General features: G+C 41.7%; 1 protein-coding gene and 1 non-coding gene across 2 annotated transcripts in view; one reads left to right on the top strand and one right to left on the bottom strand.

Moving 5' to 3' along the window:
• Positions 1–12,630, bottom strand: part of LOC119426845 (partitioning defective 3 homolog) — a gene marked incomplete in the record, with an annotated part of 408,661 nt that overhangs the window by 341,817 nt on the left and 54,214 nt on the right.
• Positions 272–343, top strand: trnaw-cca. The gene has a single exon. It is a non-coding gene; the product is annotated as a tRNA-Trp (tRNA).

Genomic DNA, 12,630 nt, shown 5'->3' with positions numbered 1-12,630 from the left:
ATAAGAACCTTGTCCCATCTGTGATGGTAGTATCATGGTTTGGGCCCGTTTTGCTGCATCTGGACCAGGACGACTTGCCATCATTGATGGAACAATGAATTCTGGATTGTATCAGAAAATTCTAAAGGAAAATGTCTGGACATCTGTCCACGAACTGAATCTCAAAAGATGGTGAGTCATGCAACAAGACATTGACTGCCAGTACACAAGTTATTCTGTTATTCTACATCACTGTCCAGATATGTTTGTCTCATGTGTCAGGTCTCAGCTGGACCTTGTGGCGCAATGGTAGCGCGTCTGACTCCAGGTCAGAAGGTTGTGTGTTCAAATCACATCAGGGTCAGAGGTTCTCTATGTCTTCTGGCAAAAAAAGGAATGAATACAAACACAGAAATAAGCAATCAGGTGCTGAAGGAGACATTTTGTGTTTCAAGAGTTTACAAACAGAAATGCTATGTAAACCATCGTTCCTCTCTATCCAGTATGTGAACATCTTCATCCTTGAAAGAGTGACCACTGGCCTGGAGATCGATCAATCAACCTTTATTTATACAGTTAAATCCCATTGAGCCTCGAGGACTCATTTACAAGAGAGACCTGATTAAGAAAAAGAAAAAAAAGAAAATTTAGATGAAGATGGAGATGAGTGTAGACCACAATCTTTGCCTGATGATGCTCTTCTGTGCTGGGCCATCCTTTTGGCCAGTGGCTGTTTAGTTTGCCACTGATAGGTTGTCTTTAGAATTTTTTTTTAAAAAGTTTAAAGCTATGATTTGAGAAAGGAGTAAAGGAGACCTTCTTTGTGAAAAGAAACTGTTCTTCATTAAACAGGGGTGGAGGCCTCCGTGTTCAACTGTCCCCTTCTTACAATGCTGTTATTGCTAGTATCACTTAACCCCCTGTGAATAGTAAACAGCCATCAGGGTGCTAATGATCCATTTTTAGGCTGATGGTCCTCATTAATCATGTGGACAGCCAGTTTTGGTGTCAGCGGCAAACTGGTTGATCCACTCTGAGGAGATGCTATTTAAAAGACTGAGTTGAGTACAGCTCCTCAGACTGAAGAAGTCTTTCAGATGAAAGACGAAACATTTCTACAATTTTTTAAAATTTATTTTTTGTTTTGTTTTGTTTTTTGAACATCCAGAGGACCTGACTTAACATTTTTAGATTTTCTATGTGGATTGAGCATGCATCAGGATATCACTGACTAGATATGTTTATCTCATGTGTCAGTTCATAGCAGGACCTTGTGGTTTAATAGTAGCAAGTCCGACTGCAGATCAGAAGGATGTGTGTTAAAATTACATCAGTGTCATGTTTTTCTTTGTCTCATGTCAAAAAAAGAAGGACTATTTCAGAAACTCAAATGAACCTAACACGTGCTGAAAAGGGGTTTTGGTGTTTTCATTTTCAAAGTTTTCCCTATTTGGTTTAGTAAAATCTTTAAAAATATTTTGAACTGTTCAAAACATCAAAGTTCATGTTCAATAATCCAGGTAAAAAAATCCAACAAAGTTAAGTCAGGTCCTCTGGATGGTTTCTTTGTATTGAAACATTTTATCTTTCATTCAAAATTCTTCATAGAGGAGCCACAACAAACTCAGTCCCATAAATATCATACTCACATAGTGGTAGTTTGCTGGTGATAAGATTGTTTCTGGAGTCCACTCTCTCCCCTGTCCACTCCTTTGAGGCAGCCATGGCCAAAGTAATTCAAAAAATGAACTGCATGTTCAAGATGCCAATTCCATCACATAAACTCCTACTTTCCATGACCTGTTCAAACTTCGAATGATGTTTCTACTATTAAGTCTGCCGTGGCTGATGTTCCAAAGAGAGTGGATTTTCCTAGTAACTTAGTCAAAAAAAAATTGCAATTTTTTTAGAAACATATCACATGCATGGTGTACTATTACCGGTACTAAAAGTAATAAAACACTATTGCAAAGTATGCAGCATGGTTTTTTTTATATATATATTTAGTATGTTGTATGCTGTATGATTGCATGTATAAGGATACTTCAGTGCTCATGCATTGAGGCTTAATTAGTAAGACGATGTTTGTGAAACTGAGTCCTGTAAACTACAGACAATAGGTAGAATAAAAAGAGAACTACAAGCAGGCAGAAAGGCTTATGGAAAATCTGTAAAAACCAGTGTGACCTGTTACAGCTACCAACACTTTAAAGGTACATTCTCTGAAATGTCCTTTTTCTTTTAGGAGCAGCACTTACAAAGCAACATTCTCTAATGTGGCATTTTAAATGAAACCGGGAAGAGAGTAATGTGCGCACGCACACACACAAACACACACACTGATGTCATTTCCTTGTGTCATAAAGAAACCGAGACAGCAGACAAGATTCCTAAGATTTAATTGTTTACAAGTATGCAGCGTAATCTAACACAATAAAGCAAACAGCGATGGTTACTTAACACGCACGCTGGGTGACTGCAGTTTAATCCCTGCCATGAAACTGAACAGATCTCCAATTGAAAAGGCTTTTGTATGTTTGGCAGAGCAGATCTAAGCAGATAAGCAGGGTGTGACAGTGTGTTATGGATGAGAAATGCATGCCAGCTGGTCAGCTTGTGTTCATGTGACCTGTCTAGTTGCTTAAGCGTTTTAATCGTTCATTTATCAGATGCATGATGAAAAATCAATACCACACTTGCCTGATTAAGTATCTACTTAGATGATTTTATGTCAAAGGTGAGAGGAATCAGTAAGGTTGTTGTGGTTAGGGTTAGGGTTTTTGTGTGACACACACAAATCTTACACAAACACAGGCATGAGCCCAGATCACAGCTCTTTTCGCTGAGCAGAGGTGGTTGCCTGCTCTTGTCAAAGACCACACAAAGACAGGCACCCTGGAGGGAACAAAGGGAAGGGAGGTGCTGAGAATAGACAAAGACAGCATGTGTCTGTGTGTGTTTTATGACTATTAAGTCAGCTCCAGCAAGTGCTGCTGGTCCCACCAAGGGAATATCTTTGCCTATATGTGCAGCAACAGCAGGACCTTGTGGAGCAATGGTAGTGCGTCTGACTCCAGATCAGAAGGTTCCTTGTTCAAATCACGTCAGGGTCAAGATATTTCTGTTTTATATTAACATTATAAACGAATGGGTACAGGAATTTAGAAACTGCTACAACCTAGCATGTACTGCTAAAGTGATGTGTGGGTTTGAAGAACTTACCAAAAAAACAAACAAGTATGATGAAGGACTTTTACAAACAGACACTTGAAGTGACATATTAACTGTTTCTGTTCTAATATGACATTGGAATAGCCATTTTTAGTAAACTGGAACATCCATCCATCCATTATCTTTACCCGCTTATTCCATTTTGGGTCACGGGGGTTGCTGGTGCCCATGTCCAGCAATCACTGTGCGAGGGGCGGGGTACACCCTGGACGGGTCGCAAGTCCATCACAGGGACACATAGAGACAGACAAGACAAACAACCATTCACTCTCTCATTCACACCTAGGGACAATTCATCCATCCGTCCATTATCTTTACCCGCTTATTCCATTTTGGGTCACGGGGGTCGCCGGTGCCCATGTCCAGCAATCACTGTGCAAGGGGCGGGGGACACCCTGGACGGGTCGCAAGTCCATCACAGGGCCACATAGAGACAAACAACCATTCATGCTCTCACTCACACCTAGGGACAATTTAGAGTTACCAATCAGCCTAACATGCATGTTTTTGGACTGTGGGAGGAAACTGGAGCACCCGGAGACAACCCACGCATGCACGGAGAGAACATGCGAACTCCACCCAGAAAGGCCCCTGGACCAGGGTTTGAACCAAGGACCTACTCGCTGAGAGGCAGCAGGTCTACCAGTTGCGCCACCGTGCTACTAAACTGGAACAGTGTATGAGAAATCATTTTCAAAAACACAAAGGTCCATCATCTTTACACGCTTCTTCCATTTCGGGTCATGGGGGTCACCGGTGCCCATATCCAGCTATCACTGTGAGAGAGGCAGGGGACACACCTGGACAGGTCTCCAGTCCATCACAGGGACACAAAGAAACAAACGAGATAAACAACCATTCACTCTCTCACTCACACCTACGGACAATTTAGAGTTACCAGTCAGTCTAACATGCATGTTTTTGGACTGTGGGAGGAAACCGGAGCACCCGGAGAAAACCCACGCATGCACGGAGAGAACATGCAAACTCCACCCAGAACCACCACTCAGTCTCAGTCCAAAACCCTTCAGAAAGATAAAAAAGTCTCACATCTAATAGCTGGTAAACAATCAGAAGCTTAAATTTGTCGTTCTTTAGGATCTTGTCGTTCCTTTGTACCTAAAACTCTTGTGTCTCTAAGAGTGTAGAGAATAGCATGCCTCTTCACAATGCTTAAGATGCCCTTTACACAGTCTACCATTAAACTCTTTGAGATTCATTGTGAACATTAAAACCCTGACCTTCATTGTATTCTCATATAATATCTTCTGCTTTGTCCTTTCATGGATTTAATCAAAAACTATATTCTTCCTTCATATGTATGAAACAACATTTTCCAGAAAACAGGAGGTTACTGTGATCTTGTTACTTTTGACTGTACAGTAGTTTGGGTGCAAATCTCTCAGTGCCTGGCGATTTGATTTGATTCCGATTTTTGGTGTCATGATTCGATTCAGAATCGATTTACGATTCAGGAATGATTTTCGATTCTGAAACAATTTTTCTATTGAAATGGTCATAAATTTTGTTTTGCTGCTTGTCAAAAGCCAGAGATAAATGGACTATTGACTTTAGTGAAACAAGTTTGTTGAAATAGACTGAATATTTATTTTAGGGGAAATCAATTGGTTCAAAAGAAAAATGCCAAATTTAAACAGGTTAAATACAGTCTTTCTTCATGTAGAAAGACCACAGTTGGTTTAGGAACACGTCCATATGTTGGTCTTCCTCTGAGGCAATGTCTCGCCCAGGCTTTGTACATTATTGATGCCTTGTCTGTCCAATGCAAGTGCAGCCAACATTAAGAGAAATATGAGACTCAGCTGCACACATGCTTAGAGTCCTGCACTCACAAAAACCCTTCTGTTAACAATTATATGTAGAACTACATTCATTTAAAATGGTACAAGTAAAAAAATGTGTTTTTAAAATATTTAAGCTTTTAATGATCTTAATTAACTTTAGTGGTCTTTTTGTTTATTTTCAAAGAACGTTCACAAAAAACATTTGCAAGACAGACAAGGCAAGACAGAAAATTGTGGTTGCACATCTACTACCAATTTAGAATCACAAGTTGGGTCTACTTCCCCCTGTCGTGCTCCCCTTCGGTGGTGAGCCCCCCCGCCACCGGTGCATTGGCGGCTCTCAGCATCTGGGGCTGGGTGATGGGGTGTGTGCAGGCCCACCCTGGTGGCTGCCTGCTGGGGCTTGGGTGCCCTGGCTCTGTCGGGCCTCTGTTGGGGGGGTGATATGACCTTAGGACTCAGGGATCAGTGTCCATGGCCGGATCTACTCTGGAGAGGCGGGTTGCCGACGGGGCCTGTGGACTCATCGCTGCAGCCTCTTGGGGTTTCTGCATTGTGGTTGCTGGGGATCGCCCGGGGCTTCCCTTTGCTTCTCCCTCTGGGGAGTGCAGGTGTCCCTGTTGGAGGACTTCCGGAGCTCTGGGCTTGGGGACTGCTGTGTGTCTGGGGCTCCGGTCTTCCCTGTGTTATCATTGTGTCCTGTGGGGACGGGTCTGTGGGTCCCCACATCCACTATTGAACATTTTTTATGGAGAAACCTTAAAGTGACAAGCATGCTCACACAGGTGTTTAGATTCAGGTGTTTATCAGATACACACTCAAGTGTGTTGTGGAGACCACTAAATATATCTTGGATTACCATGTACTGTATAAAATACTTTCTAATGATGTTATAAGTAGCATTATATATGTTGTTTGTTGTTGTGGTTTCTTGGTTTTGTCTTGTTTTTGTTAGTTTTTTTGTTTTTTCCCCACAGGTCTAGAGGCAGACTTCAATGATGTTGATTTGTGTTCTCTTTATACCTCTCTCTCTCCTCTATTCCTATCTCCTTCTTTACCTTATAACCCTTCTCTCACTTTTCTGCTTTTTTTTTTCTTTGTTTTTCATCCCCATGTCCATTACATCTGAAGCAAGCCCAAAGCAAATTCTAATAATTAAATTTAATTTATATATCAAGTGGAGCATTAAGGCCAGCCATAATGCTCTGCTTGTGGAAGTAAATCTGCTGGGCATCACTTTGACACTCAGACAATAATTCTAAGTGTCACAATGCTGGACAGGACATCCATCCATCCATCCATCCATTTTCTTTACCCGCTTATTCCATTTTGGGTCACGGGGGTCGCTGGTGCCCATGTCCAGCAATCACTGTGCGAGGGGCGGGGTACACCCTGGACGGGTCGCAAGTCCATCACAGGGACACATAGAGACAAACGAGACAAACAACCATTCACTCTCTCACTCACACCTAGGGACAATTTAGAGTTACCAATCAGCCTAACATGCATGTTTTTGGACTATGGGAGGAAACCGGAGTACCCGGAGAAAACCCACGCATGCACGGAGAGAACATGCAAACTCCACCCAGAAAGGCCCCTGGACCGGGGTTTGAACCAAGGACCTGCTCGCTGAGAGGCAGCAGCTCTACCAGTTGCACCACCGTGCTGCCCCTGGACAGGACAAGGAAAAAAAAAAAGAATCACAAGTTGAATTAAGATGCATGTTTATGGACTGTGAGAGAAAATTGAATGATCTGGAGAAAACTGATGCATGCACTGGGAGAACATGTACATTTCAAACAGAAAGCCACGGGTCACGGGAGCAGCCGCTTAAGCAAGGAGGCCCAGACATCTCTTTTCACAGCCACCTCTTTTAGCTTTTCTGGGAGGACACCAAGGCATTCCCAGGCCAGCTGAGAGATAACGTTTCTCCAGCATGTCCTGGGTCCCTGGGGTCTACTCCCTGTCGGACATACCCAGAAAATCTTCCTAGTGATGCCTCCCTAGGGAAAACCTCCCTTGGGAAGCATCTAGGTTCATCCTGAACCACCTCCACTGGCTCCTCTCGATGTGGAGGAGCAGAGGTTCTACACTGACTCTCTCCCGGATAACTGAACTTCTCACCCTAACCTCTCCTAGGGAGAGTTCAGCTATCCTGAAGAGAAAACTCATTTTGGCCATTAGTGATGTCATGCTTTCGGTCATTACCCAAAGTTAGTGGGCATATGTGAGGGTAGGAGCGTAGACTGATCTGTAAACCGAGAACTTCCCCTTGCAGTTCAGCTCCCTCTTCACTACAACGGACCGACACAGATTCTGCAATACTGCTGAAGCTGCACCTATCGATCTGTCTATCTCCCACTCCATTTTTCCTTCTCTTGTGAACAAAACCCTAAGATACTTGAACTCATCCATTTGAGACAAAACCTCACTCCCAACGTAGAGCCACACTTTTTCGACCGAGGAACAAACCTCCAACTATTAGTACGTGAAATTACAGCCATTCCCTTGTTAAGAGTTCTGTGCATAGATAAACCCCTGTACAGTCCTTGGTTTTCCTGCTGGATTTTGTGCTGATGTGCCTCTGAACTTTGTTATACCAACACTACAACTACCAACCCTCATCCATCAGAATAGGCTTGACATAGAAAGTTGAGCTGGTCTGAATACAAACAACAGGTCAGGGTGTGAGCGTGTACGTGTGCCTGAATTGGAAACATTGCTAGGTTTCTACTGGCAAAATACAAAATGAGGTAAATCAGAATATAGACATAAAAACGATGCAGATAATGACGACTAACCAGTGTGGAGCATACAGGATCAAAACACAGATCATCTGGTGTTGAAAGCTACTGAATAGTAGTGAGTTTTTAAATGGGACTTGAAAACCGAGAGGGAGGGGGCCTGTCTGACAAGCAGAGGTAACTCGTTCCAGAGTCTTGGTCCTGCTACAGAGAAGGCCCTGTCACCTCTGCGCTTAAGACGAGTTCCTGGAACTGTGAGGAGCAACTGGTCCGCTGACCTCAGGGAACGTGGTGGGACATACGGTTGTAGCAGATCAGAGAGATGGGGGGGGCGCAAAACTGTTCAGTGATTTGTAGACATACAGGAGTATTTTGAACTGGATTCGAAAGTGAACCGGTAACCAGTGCAGTGAGGCCAAAACTGGTGTAATGTGCTCTCTTTTGCCTGTACTGGTTAAAAATCGGACTGCTGCATTCTGGACCAGTTGTAGTTGTGCAATGGAGGTCTGACTGATACCAAACAGGAGTGAATTGCAGTAATCAAGCCTAGATGTAATGAATGCATGTATTACTGTCTCCAGGTTATTTTTGGACAATATGGGCTTCAGTTTAGACAACCGCCTCAGTTGGAAGAAACATGATTTAACAATCATGTTTACATGATTGTTAAGTTTCAGGGAAGGGTCCATTATCACGCCCAGATTAGTGACTCTTTGTTTTTCTGACAGGGTTAGAGCAGAGAGGTTGATGCAGTGTTTTGTGATCTATTGAATTCTAGTTTTTTTGTGGCAATTTCTGCTATTTTCAGCCTAATTGACTTCTTTCTGGTCATTTCAGCTTGTTGTGCTCCTTTCGGCTAATTTCTGCAATTTTCATTTCTTTTAGCTACTATTTAGCTGTTTTATGCAATTTTTAGCCTTTTCAGCTACAGTAATTCCACTTTTTTTCAGCTCATTTCAGCTCTTTCCACTTCCTTTTGGTAGTTTAAGCTCCTTTCTGCCTTTTCAGCTACTTTCAGCAATGTTTTGCTAATTTCAGTTTTTTTTTTTAGCTTATTTCACAATTTATGTGCTAATTTCTGCTTATTTAAGCCCAGCTCAGCAAATTTATGTTCTTTCTGCTTTATTCTACTAATTTTAGGCTTGTTCTTCCTTTTCAGCTAAAATTCAGCACATTTTTAGCTAATTTCAGCTGTTTTTCAGTAAGTTCTTCAGCAATAAGCATTTACACTTGATTTTCACAGGAAATTTGCAATTTCTCTAGTTCTTTTTGAAGTGCCATCCTCCTCGAAAGCTGTCTGACTAGCAAGCTAACAGTAGCATAAACAGCTAACACAGATGACTCAGGTGACAGACCCATCAGCTCTGTATTTCATTTCATCTTTAAGAAAATTCACGATGAATTGGTCCATTAGCTTATTCTAGTTCGCTGTGGCGACCCCTGAAAAAGGGAGTAGCCGAAAGAAAGAAAAGAAAAACACTCTAGTTAACTTCCTTTGCTCTCTTTCCAGTTAGCCATTGGTGACATTTTGGCACATTTTTATAACAATCACAGCAGGTAACCACTTTTATATATCTTTATATCTTTATATTCAACCTTTATTTACACAGGTATATCCCATTGAGCCTCGAGGACTCATTTACAAGAGAGACCTGATTATATCAAAGTCACTGGGTGGTTTTGTACAGGCTGAGGCCCGTCTTCTCCAGATGGATTAAAAATAAATATCCTTGGCTGCGTCTGCACCTCTTATTCACATGAAAAAAAATTAATAATTTTTGATCTTTGTTTTTGATGCATCTTTAACAACTCAAAAAGACTCTTTTGCACATTTCATATTGCGTTTTGCCCAAGAAATCCAAAACATCAGTGAAGCAGTTATTTCCAGTTTGGCTATATTTTGCCTTTTTTTAATCTGAATTTTGTCACTGTTAAACTTTGATTTTATGCTTCAATGGGTAAGAACTGGGAGAAAATTGTTAATGGAAACAAAGAGAATCAATGAGCTTTGAGTGTTTTGGGAAAAACTTTAGCCAAGTTGAGAAATTTCTTTCTGTGTATTGCTTATGTTGTTTTTGTGGACGTTCCTGCTTCCTGCTCGTGCAGCATGGGTATGTCAGCATTTTTGTTAAAATATGTGAACAAAGAAATTAACTAAATTTCTCCTCTGTTGCCTCTGTAGCTCCAGTCGTGTTTGAACACTTTCAACCAGTGTCTCTTGCCACTCTCACTGATGTTGTTCAACACATGAAGCTCACTAATTGCCCACTGGACATTCTTCCCTCCAAGTTTTTGAAAGGTTTTTAATTCTGTGGGTTTCTGTATTTTAACATTGTTAAACTCCTGCCTTCGTCTAGGAATTGTCCCTGCTGCATTTAAACATGCTGTGGTTAGGCCCCTTCTTAAAAAACCTCACCTAGACCCATCACTTTTATCAAATTTTAGACCTATTTCGCATCTGCCTTTTTTAGCTAAAGTCTTAGAAAAAGTTGTTTTTATGCATATCCTGATGCATGCTCAATAATCCAGGTAGAAAAATCTAAAAAAGTTAAATCTGGTCCTCTGGACATTCAAAAAAAACAAAACAAAGCAAATCAACAAAAAAATGTAGAAGGAGAAATCCCACACAAGACAGGCTCTAGAGCAATGTGGATATCCTAACTGGGCCTTCCTGAAAGCAGAGAAGAAACCCAAACAGGACTCCAGTCAGCCATCAGGTGAAAAGGAGGAACCCAGACCCAGACCAGTGGTCATTCCATATGTTGAGGGAGTATCAGAGAAACTGAGACGTTTATTTTCTAAACATAACGTCCCTTTGGCTTTTAAACCCCAAAATACATTACGGCAAAGACTGGTTCATCCCAAAGATCCAGTCCCCCGGCACAAACAGAGCAATGTTGTGTATGCTGTTCAGTGTCAGGAGGGCTGTGATCAGTCTTACATCGGGGAAACAAAACAGCCACTGGCCAAAAGGATGGCCCAGCACAGAAGATCAACATCATCAGGCCAGGACTCTGCGGTCTACACTCATCTCCAGGCCAGCGGTCACTCTTTCAGGGATGAAGATGTTCACATCCTGGACAGAGAGGAACAATGGTTTGAGAGAGAAGTAAAGGAGGCCATCTTTGTGAAAAGAAATCGTCCATCGTTAAACAGGGGTGGAGGCCTCCGGGTTCAACTGTTCCCCCCATACAATGCTGTGATTGCTAGTATCACTCAGCCCTCTGTGAATAGTAAACAGCCATCAGGGTGCTAATGATCCATTGTTAGGCTGATGGTCCTTCTTGAGCATGTGATCAGCTGGTTTTGGTTGTCAGCAGCAAAACTGGTTGATCCACTCTGAGATGGTGCTATTTAAGAGACTGAGCTGAATACAGCACCTCAGACTGAGGAAGTCTCTTGGATGAGAGACGAAACGTTAAAAAAAATCTACATTTTTTTGTTGATTTGCTTTGTTTTGCTTTTTTTGAATGTCCAGAGGACCAGATTTAACTTTTTTAGATTGTTTTTATGCAGTTACAACCTGTTTTAGAAAACCATGGTATCTATGAAACATTTCAGTCTGGATTTAGAACCCGTCATTCTACCGAATGAGCCCTGTTAAAAGTCCATAATGACATTTCCATGTCCATGGATGTCAAGTGTCCCGTTGTTCTGGTGCTGCTGGACCTTACAGCTGCGTTTGACACAGTGGACCACACTGTCCTGTTGTCTCGTCTCCAACATTATGTTGGAATTTCTGGTACAGCTCTCAAGTGGTTCACTGCTTATTTGACCAACAGAACGTTCTCTGTCATGCTGGATAATCTGTCTTCCTCTACTGCCCTCTCTCTTGTGGTGTGCCACAGGGTTCTATTCTTGGTCCTGTCCTCTTCTCATTGTACATGCTGCCCCTTGGATCAGTGATAGCCAAATATTTTTTTGTCACTGCTATGCTGATGATGTACAAATTTATTTACCAATGAAACCTAAAAACAGTAACCTTCTCACACCTTTTGCTGATTGTATTGCCAACATTAAACAGTGGCTTCATCTTAATTTTTTGTTTTTAAACGAAGGAAAGACAGAATGCATCTTCTTTGGTGATGATGCTCCCTGTAACTTTGGTGCTCTGACATCCAAGTTCAGATCCACAGTTAAAAACTTGGGAGTGACATTTGATAAGGACTTAAAGTTTGATAAACAAATATCCTCTGTAGTTACGGCCTGTTTTTATCAGTTACGTCTTTTGTCCAAAGTTAAGCCTTTTTTAAATTGTTCTGACTTGGAAAAGGCCATCCATGCTTTTATAACTTCAAGGCTCGACTACTGCAATTCCCCATATTCAGGAATCTCCCAATCCTCCATTAGACGCCTGCAATTGGTCCAAAATGCTGCAGCTCGACTTTTGACCAACACCTCCAGACGTGAGCACATCACCCCTGTTTTATTTTCTCTCCACTGGCTTCCAGTCGATTTTAGAATTAAATTTAAAATTTTATTATTTACTTTTAAAGCTCTCAATGGTCTTGCCCCACTATATTTGACTAATCTTATAGCTGTCCATGAATATAGGAGAACACTGAGATCATCTAATTTATTTCTACTCTCTGTCCCAAAATCCAACTACAAACGATGGGGTGACCGGGCCTTTTCGGTTGTCGCACCCAGACTCTGGAACCAGCTACCTCAGGACTTGCGCTCCATCACTGACATGGAGCATTTTAAATCTAATCTTAAAACCTTTTTATTCAGGCAGGCTTTTAATACCTAGTAGGTCTTTGACAATTTTGCTATGTTTTAATTGTAATTGTTTTTGTTTTTAACTGACTGATTTTTTATTCTTGTTTGTTTTTAACTTCTGTACTGTGCAGCACTTTGTGCACCTTTTG

The sequence above is a fragment of the Nematolebias whitei genome, chromosome 20, assembly GCF_014905685.2.
Source record: "Nematolebias whitei isolate Nwh7 chromosome 20, NemWhi1, whole genome shotgun sequence".
NCBI classification, from domain to species: Eukaryota; Metazoa; Chordata; class Actinopteri; order Cyprinodontiformes; family Rivulidae; genus Nematolebias; species Nematolebias whitei.
The sequence above is the reverse complement of the archived record's forward strand: the minus strand, read 5'-3'. Positions and strand labels throughout refer to the sequence as shown.